Source organism: Lissotriton helveticus, chromosome 3_1 (assembly GCF_964261635.1).
Source record: "Lissotriton helveticus chromosome 3_1, aLisHel1.1, whole genome shotgun sequence".
NCBI lineage: Eukaryota > Metazoa > Chordata > Amphibia > Caudata > Salamandridae > Lissotriton > Lissotriton helveticus.
Window position 1 is genome coordinate 1,391,310,316 of NC_136061.1, and position 17,569 is coordinate 1,391,327,884.

Sequence of the window (17,569 nt, forward strand, 5' to 3'; positions counted from 1 at the left end):
TTCTTTGTAACTTTTAGGTCTATTGCCTTCAGTGCATTAATGAGGACTACTGAAATGTCTACGCTGTAAAGTTGTGAGGTGGAGTTGGTCTTTCTCTCTCCTCCATCATTGTCAAGGGCGAGAGGAAAAGACATGCAGAGTAGAAATTCTCTGACATTTTCTAAATCTCTTGTGCATTGTGTGTTTTTCTCATGGCCTCTGCCTTGATCTAAAGCCACCAATAAAAAGTTGACCATCACACAAAAAGCAGTATTTCCTACAATTTGTCTCATATCTAGGCCCTAAATTTGGATTAAATCAATAAGTGGGTGGAATTGGCAGAATTTGATTCTTGAAATTCCATAAACATTCTGCTAAGGGGTGGAGTGGGCATTTGGCTTTATTTTCTTAGCTCAGAATACACTGTTGTGTCCAAATATGGATGCGCGGATGCATTTTGCACTAAGAAAATAGCGCAGACAAGTACCCCTCGGTGCCCTTACATACTCTGCAGTGATTACTACAGAATATGTAAGGGCACCACCGCCAAGTGGTATGCAGTGGTTTCTAAACTTCAGAAACCACTTCATATCCCTATGCAGTGCATACCCCTCTATGCCCTTACATACTCTGCAGTGAGTTTTTTTAAACCGGCCGGAATGAGGGAGCAGTACATCTGCATTTAAAAATCACTGCAGGTTAAAGTTTGATCTACAGTGGTTTTTCCCGTCCTGTATAAAAATCACTACAGTGCATATACCCCTCGACGCCCTTACATACTCTGCAGTATTTTCTGGAGAATATGTAAACGCATCGTGATGTATGCACTGCAGTGGTTTCTAAAGTGTGCTGCAAGAGGGAGCAGTCCCTCTAAGTTTAAAAAACACGGAGGGACTGTTCCTTCTTCCAGCCCTCTTCAGAAACTTTTTTTCAGATTAATTCCACCAGCTGCACGGCAGAATTTGTAAGTAATTTTGTGTTACAGTAATAATGCGAAATAACCAAATTCCGTTGATTTGCCAGCAGAATTAAACATTCCATCCCGGCCTAGTTAAATGAAGGAATAAATATGTACTGAACTGAATTTATTGAATAATAAAGATCTTAATAGCAGTGCGATCTAATCCGCAAAGTGTGATTAAGATCATGTAAGACATACATAATTGAGTTGTTGTGTAATAGTATGTTAAGTTAAGCATGCTTTCTCTGGGTTAAATTGTGTGACAAATGTTCTTGAGTAATATTAAGCTGTAAAAAAACCCGTGGGATAAACATAACAGCTAAATATTAGTATGAAACAAGAAACTTTGTCATGTAATCTTATCCCACATATAGTTTTTTTCTTATACGTAAGATTATATTGTCACTAAAATTAATATGATTGACTGGAACTATCTGAGCAAGGGGGTACACATGAGCAAGAGGGTACACATGAGCAAGAGGGTACACATGAGCAAGAGGGTACAAATCTCTGTGGTTCCACGGCCTGTGCGAGAAGGCTACTTTTGTCACCTCGCAAGCCACTCCTTTTATTAGCCCTAGCTAGTACCCCAGCGAAAATAAATAGAAGAGTCATTGTGTCGCACCATGTGTCATTTACTTTGTCAGCTCCTCCCTTTGCCCAAGCGCAAGGTGTGAACTGTAAACCATACACCGTTTTTTCCCTGAGTGCATTAGTCAACCGGGATAGACCACCCAGTCCAGGGGTTCACCCGGCATGGGGGAACCGGGTTTTAAGTCTGTCGGCCCATGAAGTGATGGGATACATAATACACTTTTAGGAGAGAGGAAAGTCTTAAATAATAATGAGTCCAAGAGCAATGGTAGATTATTATGCTGGAATATTGCAGGGATGAGTTACAAACCTAAAGATGGGGGATATGGTTATATACATTTATTTATTTTTATAACAACATTTATGATTCATCTTGTGATATGGTTTTACATTTAGAAAGTGACCCTGACACCTATTTTAATTACTGCAGAAAGGACTCTTATTTAGTTTGGGTTGGTTATTTTCAATATCCAGTGTTGTAACTTGAAGGTTAATGTAGTGTGTGGAATGTTTAATTCTTCAAGAGAGGATTTGCCACTTTTCCCACACAGGGCTTGGTGAAGCCCTTAACAAACTAGTAATTAAATATGATTTTCTCTTTGCTAAAGACCATGCAACTATTATAAGGTCACTATGTCCCAATTATGTTGGGAATCAATTCTGTAGTACTGTTGATTTCCGTTCTGATTTCACATAACCTGACTTCTTTTTTAAGGTATTTTGAAATGTTTCCATCTTGTTTAAGTGATCACAATCTACCCATAGTAAATTTGACTTTCCCTTCTGCAAAAGATGGGTTATAGGTAGGAAAAAATAATGACATTTCTGATAAATGGAATAGGATTGATAGAGGGAGATTTCTATCTGATGTACTAAGCAAACAGAAAACCCAAGGAGATATTTGCTTATATATGCACGCTCGCGAAGATCTAATCCTGCAGTCTTTTGCCACACTATCCTCTTCCATACGGGTAGGTTTAACATGCCATACAAGGCCTTCAGGTACCTCTGGATGGTTTGACAGAGTTCGTAGTAAAGCTCTCAAAAATCTTGTCTCTCAAAGCATATGGGGCTTATTAAAAAGTGTATGTCCCTCTAGAAGTTTGCCATAACACAAAGGAAATGAGAAATTAGGGATGAAGCATGGGAGGCACTATTGGCATCTAGTAAACTATCTCATAACGTTGTGTTTTAGAAAGTTGGAAATAACCCTTACTTTCAAGAGGACACGAGGCTAAGAATAGAGACTCTAATCCCTGCCAAAGAGTGGGCCACATAGTACTTTGCTGCAATTTTCTCTTTAAATAGGGTGATTTGGCTACAGCATGAGGACTTAAATACACCGAAGGTTAGAGGTATTGAAGAGGGTGTGTTAGAAATGGGATTTTTGGTAGGCTAGGGTATGTGTCAAAGCCAGGCAGAAACCACCACTCTAGTCAGGATAAGGGAGTTACACTCCTAAAATAACCCCTGTTCACCCCCTTGGTAGCTTGGCACGAGCAGTCAGGCTTATCTTAGAGACAGTGTGTAAAGCATTTGCACATAACCAACAGTAATACAGCGTAAGCAGTACAAAAGGACACCACACCAGTTTAGAAAAATATCCAATATTTTTATATACTTAAGACAAGACCAAAAATGATACAAATCCACAATACAGTACTTAAAAAACACAGTTATCAAAATATTCTTTAAAAACAGTTCCTTGATGTTGATAGCTCCGTCCGGGGCTATCACGGCTTCATGAGCAAACAAAGCCAAACAGTTTTGTCTGACTGCGGTGTCGCGGGCCAGCTACGGTGTCGGGAAGACCCGCAAACAGTACCTTTTAAAAATGTAGGGTGTCGGCGACCTCTCGTTGAGCTTCTGAAAACACGGCGTCCGCAGGTGTCTGTTCCGGAAGTCGGTGCAGGAGTTGTCGGGTCCCTCGAAGTCACACGTGTTGCAGGTCGATCTCCTCTCTGCTGGAGTCAGGAGCGCTGGCGTCGGCCGGCGTCAGGTGTTGCGTTGCGAAGTGCAGCGCTCCCAGGTCGCGGTGCGAGCAGCGGCTAGGTGGCGGCGTCAGATGGCGGCGTCGGTGAGACCAGGGTCGCGGTGCGAGAAGAAGGCGGTGCTAGTCACGGTGCTAGCAGGTCACTGTGTAAGCAGCGGCATCGTCGTTGCTGAAGCGCTGTCGTCAGTTGACGAACTGGAGTCGATGGCACCGGCGTCGGTAGGACAAGGCTGCGGTGTGAGATGAGGGCGGTGCATTGTGTACCTTTATGAGCGGAGCCCTCGAACCACGGTGCAAGCAGCGGCATCGATTCCAGCGTGGAGCGTCGTCGTTGGGGATACCAAGGCGTTGTTGTGTAGTGAGGGAGTGCGGTGCCTACAGGTCGTGGTGCGAGCAACGGCTTGGTGACGGCATCAGATGACGTCGCCAGTGAGACCAGGGTCGTGTTGCAGCAGTGCCCTCTGCGGTGCCATGGCGTCATCGTGAAGCGAGGCGGTGCGGAGTACGGTGCCCATAGGTCGCCGCGCGAGCAGCGGCTCGGTGGCGGCGTCAGCAGGCTTTGTCGGTGAGACCAGGGTCACGGATGTGGTGGTGCCGTCAGGACACGGAGTCGGCGGTGGCGTCATAGACGTCGTTGAGTTGCTTTTCCTCTGTTACAGCACAAAACACACAGTCCCCAGTGCTGCGGGCAGAAGAGCTTGAAGTCTTTGTTGTTCCTGAGACTTCTTGAACTGGGGGCAAGCTCTACCTCAAGCCCTTGGAGAAACTCACAAAGCAGATTGCAGAAAGTTCAGTCCAGTCCTTTCACTGCCCAAGACAGAAGAAGCTACTGGCGGCCTACACAGCAAAGCACACAGCAAAGTGGTAGGTCTTCCTCACAGCTTCTCCAGCTCTTCTTCTTGTCAGTCTTCTTGATCCAAAAGAGTTCTAAAGTTCAGGGGTCTGGACCCCAGTATTTGTATCCAAAAATCCTTTGATCCTCTAGGCAGAGGGTGTCTGTGCCCAGCCAGACCAGTTTTTCCTTCTCTGGTGTGATTTCCTGGCAGGGGTGGAGATAGCATTGTCAGAGGCAGACCAGGCCCTTTGAGGTGCAAGGAAATCTCCTCCCTCTTCACCCATCGCAGCCCAGGTCTATTCAGCCCTTTCCTGACCTACCTAGACTATCGGGAGACACCCTTGCTTTCTAGTTATCTGTCGTCCAAAACCCAGACAGGCAATCCACATTCCAGCAGAGGCACACAGGATGACTGAGCAAGAAAATACCTACTTCCTAAAAGTGGTATTTTCAAACACAGAATGTAAAAATCCCCTTTACTAAAAGATGCATCGTTAGATTCTGAGTTCAGGCATACTACATTTTATTTTCTTACCTAATTCCCAGGGCCAATTTTGTCTTTAAGATGTTATAAACAAGCTTCTAATTTTGTCCTATGGAGAACCGGTAGCCTTGCCGTAGTGAAACACGAAATTGGCTGTAATTCACTATCAGGACATGCCACACACACCAGGGCATGTTCTACCTTTCACATACACTGCACCCTGCCCACAGGAGTACCTTGGGCCTACATTAGGGGTGCCTGTCCTGTAAGAAAAGGGAAGGTTAGGGACTGGCAAGTGTGTGCACTGGCCAAGTCGACATGGCAGTTACCAACTGCGCGCAGACTCTGCAATGGCAAGTCTGAGTTACTTTTTTAAGACTACTCACGCGGGTAGCACAATCAGTGCTGCAGGCCCACTAGAAACATTTGATTTACAGGCCCTGGCACACTCAGTGCACTTTACTAGGGACTAACAAGTAAATCAAATATCCAATCATGGAACACCAATCCATAACACAATTTACACAGAGAGCATATGCACTTTAGCACTGATCAGCAGTGGTAAAGTGCCCAGGGTCCTAAAACCAACAACAGCAGGTCAAGAAAAAATAGGAGGAAGAAGCAAGAAGTTTGGGATAACCCTGCAAAAAGAGCCATTTCGAACAGGGTGTTATTACATTCGAGCTGGGAATACAGCGCTTAGCAGCAGTCATAAATTTAAAGGGACCGGACAGGGTCCCACAGGACCTATTTTTAGATAATATTGTTTTATGGACCCCATTTTTCTTTTTAATGTACTTAATGCTGCTGCAACGGTAGGCCCTCCCAGTTCCTGGAAAAAGTCTACTATTCTGCCCTTTTTTAGGTCGTGCTTGCAGGCTGCAAGCATGCACTGTTGATTGGCAACGTCCTATTATATCTTTAAAAAAGAAAATAACCTCTAAAAAGGGGCTCAAGGCCATTTGTTGGCATCCTTATCACTCTTCTTTGCTGTCTTGCAATTCGGCAGCACTTACAAGGCGTTACTCCCTGCACAACTTCCTTGTGTTTCTGTGGAGTATAGACAAATTACAGATTGATTTAACTTAATTAGTGTCTAGCCACTGCTCCTGCTGTAAATTGAGTTGCTATTTATTTTTTTTGTCAACTTTATATAGCCCAAACTCGACCTAACCGGGAAGTATTTGGTGCTTTACATGAGCACCAGTTACATTACACAAGTTCCCATTCTTTTTTTTCTACCAGGAGATGAAGTGATTTGCCCAAAAGCACAGGATGTTGAGGCAACGCCACTTGTTTTCTTTGAGCCAAAGCCCTCCTTTGTTGAGCCATTTATGCACCCCTGTTAGTGGGCTTCAGTCAGTGCTGTTTTCAGTCGCAGCAGTAAACACGCTACACTTGTGCTTTGAACAACAGGGTTCCATGCTGACCGCTGCTGATGCTTTGTAATCTACCCCACTCCATTCCACTCTACCCCATTCCAATGTAGCCCACCCCAATATACCCCAATTTACCTCACTCCATTCTACCCCACCCCAATCTACTCCATTCCACCTCAGTTTACCCACCTCAGTTTACCAACTCCACCCCACTTTACCTCACTCCACCTCATTTCAATTTACCCCAATCAACCCCAATGCAATCTACTCTACTCCACTGGAATCTATCCCTCTGCAGTCTATCACACTCTACCCCACTACACTCTACTCCACTCCACCCCACTCTAGTCTACCCAATCTACGCTACTTCACTCTACCCTCTACAATCTACCCCACTCCACTCCACCCCAGTCTACCCCATCTACTCCAATCTTACCCACCCCAAGCTACCCCACTCTTCCTCACTCCACTCTACCCAATCTACCTATCCCAATCTACTCCGGTCTACCCCACTCTTCCCAACCCCAGTCTACCTGCTCCACTCTTCCTCAGTCTACCCACTCCCGTTTACCCCAATCTACCAGCTCCACTCTACCCCAGTCTACCCCATTAGAATGTACCCCAATCTACTCCACTCTACCCCACTCTACCCAACCGTAATCTAGCCCCAATCTACCCCACTCTACCTCACTCCACTTTACCCCAGTCAACCCCACTCTACCCCAGTGTACCCCAATCTACCCTAATCCACTGTACCCCAATCTACCCTACTTCACTCTATCCCAATCTAGAAAACCCCACTCTAACCTACTCCACTCTACTCCTCTTTGTTGTACCCCACGTCGACCTACCCAAATCTACCCCTCTCCACTCTAGCCTGATTTACCCTACTCCAGTGTACCCCACTCTATCCCACTCCACCCTACCCCACTCCACCCCACCCCCCACCCCAATCTACCACGCTCCACTCCACCCCAGTCAGTACCACTCCACTCTACCCCATCTACTTTGCTTCAGTCTATACCAATCTACTCCACCACAATCTACCCCACTCCAGTCTACCCCACTGTATCCCAATCTACTCTACCCCAATCTACCACAGTCTACCCCACCTATAACCCACTCTACCGTACCCCATTCTACTCCCTCCGATCTACGCAGTCTACCAGACTCTACCCCACTCCAGTCTTCCCCACTCCACAACAGTCTACCCCAATGTGCCACACTTCACTCTGCCCCATTGTACCCCAGTCCAGTCTACCCCACTCTATCCTGCTTTATTGCTCCCCATTCTACCTCAATTTAACCCACCCCACTTGACCCCACACTACCCGACTCCACCCTAGCCCAATCGACCCCACTTTTCCCCAGTCAACCCTACTCCACTCTACCACAATCTACCCCATTCCAACCCACCCCACTCGACTCCACCCCACCCCACTGACTTTTAGCTATGCCAAACAGTGACCACACTAGTGTACAACATGGCTAAAACGCATTGCCAAAGCCAATAGCGCTCCCATAGGTGTGATCTGTTCGCTTTGCCGGTGCTTGTTAATGCCAACAAATCTGACCCCTCCTTTTACAGGGCAATCACTTTATTATACTCTACTCTCAATGTGGCTGGTAAACCTCATTCAGCAGGGCTGGAAGAGTGGGCAGAGGACAATCAGATTGTGAGTGATGCCCAACATGGTTTCAGGAGAGAGCTTTGCACAGTCAAACAGAGCTTTAATCTTCCCTTACTTAATAGTAATTATACCCAGACAAGGAAAGGGTCCCTTTACATGTCATTCATGGACCTCTCTTGTACGTTTGGCTTTGTCAATTGCTCTACCCTGTGGGACCTCCTAACTGATCTAGGGGTTGACATGTATTATCATTTCAAAAGAATTTTATTATTATAAAGAAGCAAATGAGGATACAGATTATAAGTAAAAGTGATACAATTGATAACAGATAAAAAGCAATCAGAAGCTGAAATTCAAAAATGAGTCGTAGCAAATTCCTCCATAGATAGAAGTAGTCTGCCAAAAACAGAAAAAATGAATTAATTAAGATAAATTAAGTAGCTTAGGCAGAGTACACAACCAAGAGTATCACTATCAGCTGGTATAATCAGGGGAAGAGAGGAAAGGAAAGAAGAAAGAAGAAAGAAAGAGAAAAAAAGAGGGAAAGAATGGAAAAAGGATAGAAGACAGAGAAGGAGGAGAAGAAAGAGAGAGAGAGAAGGATTTCCCACGAACTAACCCGACAAACAAGACGCCATTCAACCAGACAAATCGAAGGGATATTGGTCAACCAACCCCTTTGATGACAACTCCATATAGTTATCCAGAGCATTCCAAACCCCACTAGCAATAGATGGAGAAAGGTGAGCATGATCGACCGAGGTATGAGCACTTCGTAAAAAGGAAACCCAAGCCCACCAAGCATGATAAGAAACAGAGGAAAAGGATTTCCATTCCATAAGAATTACTTTCACTGCAATAGTCAATAGGAGATCCAACAGCTGTAATTCCATGGGTTCCAAGGGGAGAGGGACTGGGGCAGCTAATGGACCTAATAAAATTATGGGGGGGTTGACATGTATTATCAAGTTTTTAAGACAATTTGACACAAATACTGTGGCCTCCTTATGTTATGGATGACTAGGGCTATGTACAGAGTATTTTAATGCAGATGGAGGTATGAGGCAGAGCTTTATACTTGCACCTTTCCTTTTTACACTTTAGGTGAACGGCATAAAAAGTGTCTTGATTGACAAGGCCATTGATTCGCCCTATATAGGGACACAACATGCGCCTATCTTGTTATATGCAGATGATGCGGTGCTAATGGCTCGGATAGGAACCGCATTGCAGTAACTTATTGATAATTTTATTTAATTCGTGGAGAAAATAGAGCTAAAATTCAATAAAAGGAAAACTTGTACATTGGTTGTGGGCCCCACCAAATGAAAGCGACAGCCTTTTTTCTTAGAGAATGAGAAAATCAACAGGAGAAACACCTAGGCATTTTTATTCAACTCCTCCGACAACTGCTTTAGCCAGGCTACTAATAACAAGGCTCTATATTTTGAAAAATCTTTGGCAGCAATATGTAGATTTGTGGTCAAATTAGTGTGCAAGCCTGTCAAACAGAGGCTTAACATCTACAGGTGTATGTGTGTACGATCCGCTTGTTATTGGGGGGCGGGCGTGTGAGGAATCGCTAAAGTAGGCACCATTTAGAGAATTCGAACATATGTTCCTTAATAAATTGCTAGCAGTCCCAAAGAGTGCTAGTTATAAAAGCCATACTGAGTTGGTTTTATTTTTTATCGAGGATTTGATTTCTGTTGCTTCTTAGGCATGAGGTTTGGTCTAAGCCAGCAGTCAAGTTAAACAGGGAGTTAATTAGGGGCTGCTTTTTGCTGGATGGGGTAAAGCATAGTCCATGGTTAACAGGCATCAAGAATATTTGTATAAAAGGGGCAAGGGGCAATTCTTTCAGGGCCCATCAACATTATATAGTATAGGCAGTAAGGATTTTTCAAAAAAGTTACTTGTAGAGTCATGGGTGGTTGAATATGCCACTGCTGTATATCGGAAACAGACCATGTTAGTCCACAGTTGTATTTTTACTTGTCAAGGTTTACAGCCCTATTTAGGCCAGGTAACCAACCCTTGTCGCTTTTGCTCTGCCAGATTTTAATTAAACACAGTTTATTTGTTAGTGGCCTTTAGGGCCGACGAACGTGACATGTTACATCTACCATTTCTGCCTGTGTGATGATTTGTCTGAGCAGTGTACTCTGTAAAATATCTACTTGTTCATGGGGCAGGATGCTTCATAAATCTACTAGTCCTGTAACAAAATCCACTTGTCCCTTTGGTGCCATGTAGTGTGGCGACAAATTATGGTAGCAATCTCATTGTATAAGAGTACTGATATAGCTTCTCTGATTATTTCAGGGCTCATACCATAGAAGTGTTTAAATATTTGCAATCCCCTTATGTCGCCACGTTTCCTCAGATCTACATACTGGGGCTGCAGGTAGTGGTAAGCAATAGTTCCAGGGTTAGAATGCCCTTTTGAGTCAGTGCAAACCTACTAACTTGCATGTTTTAAGGGTTTTCAACAAATCTCCTCTAATCTTTTCCCATACTGAGAAATGTTGCACATTTGCTCCTCACAATGGCAGATGTAGACCTTCTTCCAGAGTTGGGAAAAAAGTGGTTGGAAGGAAAGTGAACTTGCAAACACTCAGATTTTTGCATGGGCAAATCTACACATCCAAATTTGCTCATGCTAAAATGCAGTTCACAAATATTTTCTAGGAGTACTATATCTACTTCTGTAAATTCTTGGGAATTCACGAAAGCCGTATAGCTGCACATAATGCAAGGACATATACCATCGGTGCACTTTTGAGACTTTGTTTAAAAATTGGGCCCATAGTCTTTTCTGGTGTTGACCATGACCCTTTGCATTTTTTAAAATTCTGTCTCTCTCTCTCTCTGTATGGGCTGGCTTCACGGTGACCACATTCTGCTCTTTCACAAGGAGCATATTGGCACACAAAGTAGTTTTGTTCAGTGTGTGCTTTTTAAGACCAAAAAACATTTTTGCTTTTGTCAATGTTTGTTATAATGATGAGGGCCCAGCAGCTCCCACACCAATAAGGTTTTACAAAAGCCATGCCAAAACAATGCACACATTGACAAAATTAAAAGCTGACTACCAATTTCGGACCTACTGGCTTTGACAATGCTCGTTTATTTTTGTTTCCCATAATCTTATTGAAAGTGGTTATGCTGATTTTTCATTATGAATATATTTGGGAAATACAAGCATGCATCAACACATGTTACTAAATGATGCTGCAAATAAATTGTACCTGCAATTTGACAGTAGTTTAGCTAAATGTTTTTTTCCTGCTTTCATTTTTTAGGAACATTTTATTTTGAAAGCAAAGTATCATCAATCTTGCTTTCAAGCTTCTGCAAATATTTTCATCAAATCAAAGAGCATTCTGGGAGCATTAAACATAGCCTTATATTGCTAAACTTTGAAAACATGTGTACACTTTTTATACTGGAACCACTGTCAGTAGTGCAGTCAGAGCTTACAACATTTACTTGGAGTGCTCACCTTAATAATAAAGGCTTTCAATTAATGAACCATGAATACAAGTTTGAACAGCATTAACATATGGACAAAAATATTACCTTAACTGCAGACCGTGCCTGTTCGGTAATGTGGTACTGCAAACTGGCAGCAAAAGTGTTTGTGCTGCAGGGGGTTGGGCCTACTTGTCCCAAGGACAAAATACACATGAAAACCTGTTGCCCTTGACCCCAAACAATGTCATGGGAGTCGGGCAATAGGAATTCCACATCCCTGTTTCTGTAGTTTTTATTACACCCCCAGATGTCATTTTATAGTTAACCTGTTAAAAGATTTGAACTTTGTACAGTGTAGACCTGCCATAGTATTCTCTGCTTACAAGAGACCTGGCTCTTGGATGAAGCCCACATATTAGGTTATCAAACTTTCCATTCCCCAGCCACCCCCTCGATCCAGGGCCGCCATAAGGGGGGCCTTTGCATATATGTATCAACAACGGGGGATGTTAAAGTGCATAAGTTTCAGTCAAGCTTGTACTATCAAATCCTAACCTTTAAATGGGGGCTTCTGCATAATATCATCTTAGTGAACTTTTATAATAATATACCGAGCACTGAGATGGAGCCCACCATGGCAAAAATTCTGAGTTCCATCAAAAAGATAGGAGAAGAAGTTGTGGGGGAAAAATTGATCATTTGGGTGGGGGACTTTAATTGTACCACCTGCCCGTACCATGAACTAGGTTTGTGCGGCCTGGCAGACTACGGGGAGGATGGTCCCATACATTTCACCCACACCAAGATGGGGAGCCTTCTAAATGACATCATCTTTTACTTTGACCTGTCATTTATCAATCAGGTATGCTTACCAACGGCTCCCTTAGAGCCAACCTTTAACGGTCGTGACTGCAATTCTACTATAGATTTTGCTCTAATCTCCCCTATTACACCTGGGCTCATAACCCACTGGAAAACGGGGAAAGTCCCGTTGAGTGACCGTTACCCGTTAATCTTCAATGTAAAAGTTGTGGGGCATCAAAGTAAAAAATCTACTATATGTGTTTATCCGCCTAAGATTAACCTGACTAAAGAAAATGGTTATGTTATCAAATGGGAAAAGATACAACCCCTAGGATTTCTTCAAAATTTTGTTTCTTCATGTGCAGCCGACATTTCAGTGTGTCTTGAAGAAAATAATAATCCAAAGGAGGTAATGGCTGCCTTTTCCAATATTCAACACACAATTAAAAACCTTTTGGTCAGAGTACCCAAGGCTAACATTAAAAAATCCTCAGGGTGGTTTGACAGTATATGTACTGTTGCTCTGAAAGAGCTAAAAAGGGCCCTACACTTAATACCTAAAAACTCAGACCTTTTCCGCCAGGCCAGGAGGATATATAAATTAGCAATCAAAGATAGGAAAATAAAACTAAAAAGTGAGGCTTGGGAATCCCTAATGGAGGCATCCAAACAGAAAAATAGCTCTGCCTTCTGGAAGGTGGTTAAATCTTCGTATATATCGAATAATAATGAGAATATCATGGATGTAGCCATCGCTGGTGACACTTGGGTAAACCATTTTAAACAATTGTATAATCATTCTATACCTGATGCAGGCACATCTACTGCAGGTGTGTGCTCATGTCCACCTTCACCATGGGCAACTGTTAATAACCCCTGTCCTTTTTCTTACACTAACCCATTCCCCATAGATATCTCATTTACCCATCAGGAAGTATATGATGCCATCAGGGAAAGTGCACCTGGAAAAGCACCAGGACCAGACTGCACCCCGGTGGACGTCTACAAGGCAGAGCCTGATTTTTGGGCCCCGATGCTCACAAATGTTTTAAATAAGGGAAATCAGTGTGGGTTCATCTCTACCTGGCCAGATGCCATTGTGGTGCCTATTTTTAAAAAAGGTAACAGAGATGATCCAACCTGTTATAGGCCGATATCTCTCTTAGATGGCCTGATGAAGGTGGCTGGAAGGATAATTTTAAAAAGAATCCAACTTTGGGAGGAAAACCAACAAGTGGTATCAAAACTACAATGTGGGTTTAGAAAGGGAATAGGGACGATAGAACAATGCCTAAACTTGTCCCTTCTTGTCTCTAAATATACCCAGGCCAAACACGGAACACTTTTCATAACTTTCATCGATCTTAGTTCCGCGTTTGATTGTGTTGATCATGGTTTTCTATGGTCTACACTGTGGGATATTGGTATTGACGCCCGTATTGTCACTTTTATCAAAGAACTTTATAAAGAAGCAGGGGCGAGAGTGAGGTACGGTCAACAGGGGGAATGTTCAGACAAATTTTCTATCTCTAGAGGGGTCAGACAAGGCTGTATATTGGCACCATTATTATTTACTTTATATATTAACTCTATTGGCCAGCAACTGGCAAACTTACCTAACGATTATCCTACTGTTAATGGCTCCCCTGTCCCCATTTTATTATATGCCGACGACGCGGCTATAATGTCCAGGCCTAGAGTTGGTTTACAGCGTGCCGTAGATAAGTTCACTAGTTACATGAGGGATAGAGACCTTAGAGTTAACATCTCAAAAACTTATACTATGCCCTGCGCACCAAAGATTAACAGAGCTCCCTGCACTATATTCCTGGACAATCAAAGAATAGCTACAACAGATAGATTCTGCTACCTGGGAATTCTGTTTGACAGGTGGGGCCGCTGGCAGGCTGCTATAGCAGCCCGGACACTGGCCTTTAGTCGAACCATAGGTGCCTTGCGCTCCTTTTCTGACAAAGTAGGTGGTAAACCAGTTAAAGAATTAATTCAGGTTTACAGACCAAAATGCGTATCCACAGCCACTTATGGCGCAGGGTTATGGGGCATTGAGAAAGATCATTCCCTACAGAGTTGTGAAAGTCAATTCCTTTGCCACCTACTGGGAATGTCAAAAACAACATCTACATATATGTCACATATTGAGCTAGGAGTCACCTATATTAGCGACATCAAGATGTTCCCTATCCTGCTCTGGCATAAGGTCTGGGCTACGCAGGAAGCTAACCTGAACAGAGACCTTATTAAAGACTGCCTAGCACTTGACGGGGTAGGTAACATCAAATGGTTATCCTATGTGAGAACTCTATTTACTAAATTGGGTCATCCTGAGTTCTTTGATAACCCTAGTACCCTAGAAGGGATATCTAGAACAGCACTGAAAAAGATGATGACCATCCACTCAGATACCATCAGATGGAATAGTGAAAAATCTAAAAGCACAGTGCTCAATTACCAGGAAATTACACCGAAGGAGGGTCTTCAACCCTACCTAGTCCTGGTACAGACCCCCTACCCCAGAATGCTGCTGACCCGTTTACGTTTGGGGTCCTTTTTTCGCATGGTTACTTTACCCACTTGTAACGACTGGTCTACCTCTAAACTTATATGTCCTTGTGATAGTACCTCATTCCAATCTAACATTCATATTATGTTCTTTTGCAAGTTTTATTCAAGTCCTAGGAAACAATTCTTGATACCCTTCCTTAAACGTTGGGGGATTCGTAAATGCAGATTTGCATATGTGAAAACGCTACAGCTAGAAGACAATCATGTAGTTTTCGCTGTTTCATCCTTTCTAAAAGCTGTTGTAAATTGGAGAAAATCTATGTATTAAGCCTTTCTTTTTCCTTTTCTGGATTGATGACAATTCTCAATGAAATGCCTGTTTTTTAGCCACTTTTGACGAATCTTTATGTAAAGATTTTTTATGATCAAACAAGCTATTCTTGCACTGTACTGATTAATTTTACGATATTTTAAATGTTTTTTTTATGTATACATGGATGTATAAATGCTTTTATGATTTTAATTCAAAATCGAATAAAGCTTGTTTTGAACCTTGACCTGCCATGTTATGTTTGGAAACACATTTTATATTCTTTTCTATAGCCAACGTTTTAGTTCAAGTGTTACAATTGAGGACAGGTTTGTCTGAGGAGATCCTCAATTAACATAAATATATCAAAACTGCTTATATTTAAAATAGTCACTTAATTTAAAGTTGTACTATTGGCTCATTCTGTTTCTGAACCAGATACATGACATTGTTGCACTAAATGCCATGAAGGGGTACACATGTACACTAAAATTTAATTATATAGATCCGACAACGGGTTTTCTGGTTTCACCCATGGAGTATCGCAGACCCATTTTGAGGTTTTTGCTCTAGAGCGAGACTAAGGACCTGATTTAGATCATGCCGGACTGGTTAATCCATCACAAGGGTGATGGATATCCCATCCGCCAAAATATAAATCCCATAGAATATAATGGGATTTAGATTATGGGGCACAGGATATCTGTCTCTATTGTGACGGAGTAACCCGTCTGCTAAGATCTAAACCACGCCCTAAGGCAGTACCTATCTCTATTCACTTGAATGTGGTCTTTCTTTGTGCCCTAGCGATATAGGATTGAGCTTCCTCTTTAGAAGCAATTTAAACTAATGTTCTGTATTATGTACTTTATAAGGTCAGTCACATTTAAACTCATATTGTTATAGGAAATTATGTATAAATCATTTGTTTTCAGCTATATTTGTGTGTTAATTGTTGCATTTTAAAATGTTTTTAAAAATGTGTGTATATTTTTAATTGTAGCAAGGCATTTGTTTGTGACTTTAGGACTTGGATGTTTGTTTTATTTAAGTGCTTTATCCTCGCAAAAAAAGATCGAATAAAGTCTCTTGATTTGATTGATCAATTGACTAAACCATTATAAATACTGAATTGTATTACATTTCACCTTTATGCAATTGTGGGTCTATAATAAATAGACTGTACAATAATGATAAATGATCTAGCTATTGAAGGCATCCTCAACATTGATGATTGCATGTTTCATTCTACCACTTGCTTGGCAATTAAAGTGCAACATGCTCCACATTATATTGCTTTTTTGTTTTGTGCGTCTTATTTGAAACAATAGGTTATTTTTAAAAGTATATCATTGAGATATTATGTTCAAGAGATATGGATTTAGACCAGAAATATGGCTTTGTAAGTGAGAGAATGCAGAGAAGTGTCCGCTTGCATTACCAGTTTCCCAAAGATTGGGCTTTCATTGCTTTTTCACACAGTAACATTTACAAGCTGGAAATAAATTTCCACTGTGCACTAAAAAGCAGATGGCTTTTTCCTACTGTGTGGCTGAGTAGAACTGATTTGATTAAGAGAAAATGAATGATGAGGAACATTTAGATTAAAAATGTGTTCTGTATCTTTTGAATCATTAAAGCTACGAGAGGTGGGTTGCAGTGTTTGATCACGGAAATAAAATAGAAAAACTGATCTCACTCACTTCAGGCTTGATTGAGAAAGCTTTTTTTCTGTGAATCATTGTGGCCTTTTTCTGAAAATATGTGTGCGTCAGGAATAAGAAATGAGTAAGTCAAACTCACTCATCAGAAAATCTTTGCTCCATGTAGCCTAGCGGTGTGTAAGTTGAAAGAAATCCTTGATTTTCTTTGTTGGTGTTGGGTAGATAGTTTAAGCTGGTGATAGTACTTTAAAAAGCCAATTACAACTGAATATAAGTAGGGTGTTTCTAGATTTTGTAGGAGATTTCTGATGCTGTGCCAAAAATTGGGAGGAGTCTAATTTTAAAATAGATTTTAAAATAAAAGTCGATTTAAGAAGGCAACCGAAAAATGAACTGTTCATGTTTCTGTGTGGACTAGAGGCAGCTTTAGCTGAAAATAAATGTTTTCACTGAAAAAACAAAGGTGCAGAGACGTTATACTTGGGAATCTAATAATATCTTACTGCATATTTAAAAAATAAACATAGAAATTCACTGAAAAACTAAGGTTAGAGGGTCGTTATAGTTAGGTGAAAATGTCAGTTAAAACGTACAGTTTTAAACAAAGAAAATCACTGAAATTCCCCAGTTATACTTACCTTAAGTAACTGTAACTTGTGCCCTAAAATAACTATACCTTTAACTCGTTTCCCCGCCATGCACATTTCAGATGTTATCAACCGTGTCATAGAACGTGTCATGAGTAATGTAATATGTGCGGTAATTAGCAATGTATGATGAGGGCACTAGTTATAGTTACTTAAGGGAATGAGTTTGCGTGGGCGAGTGGGATTGGGCAGCCTGGCAGCACTACAAACTATCAGTTAACAATATAAAAGATTTCATTTTAAGTAACACTCACATACTGGCTATCTCAAAAGGTCAGAACTCCAAAA

At 41.9% G+C, this 17,569-nt stretch overlaps 1 protein-coding gene across 1 annotated transcript in view; it reads left to right on the forward strand.

The window, feature by feature from the left end:
* Positions 1–17,569, forward strand: part of SEC22A (SEC22 homolog A, vesicle trafficking protein) — a 240,478-nt gene that overhangs the window by 51,202 nt on the left and 171,707 nt on the right. The window lies entirely within an intron of this gene.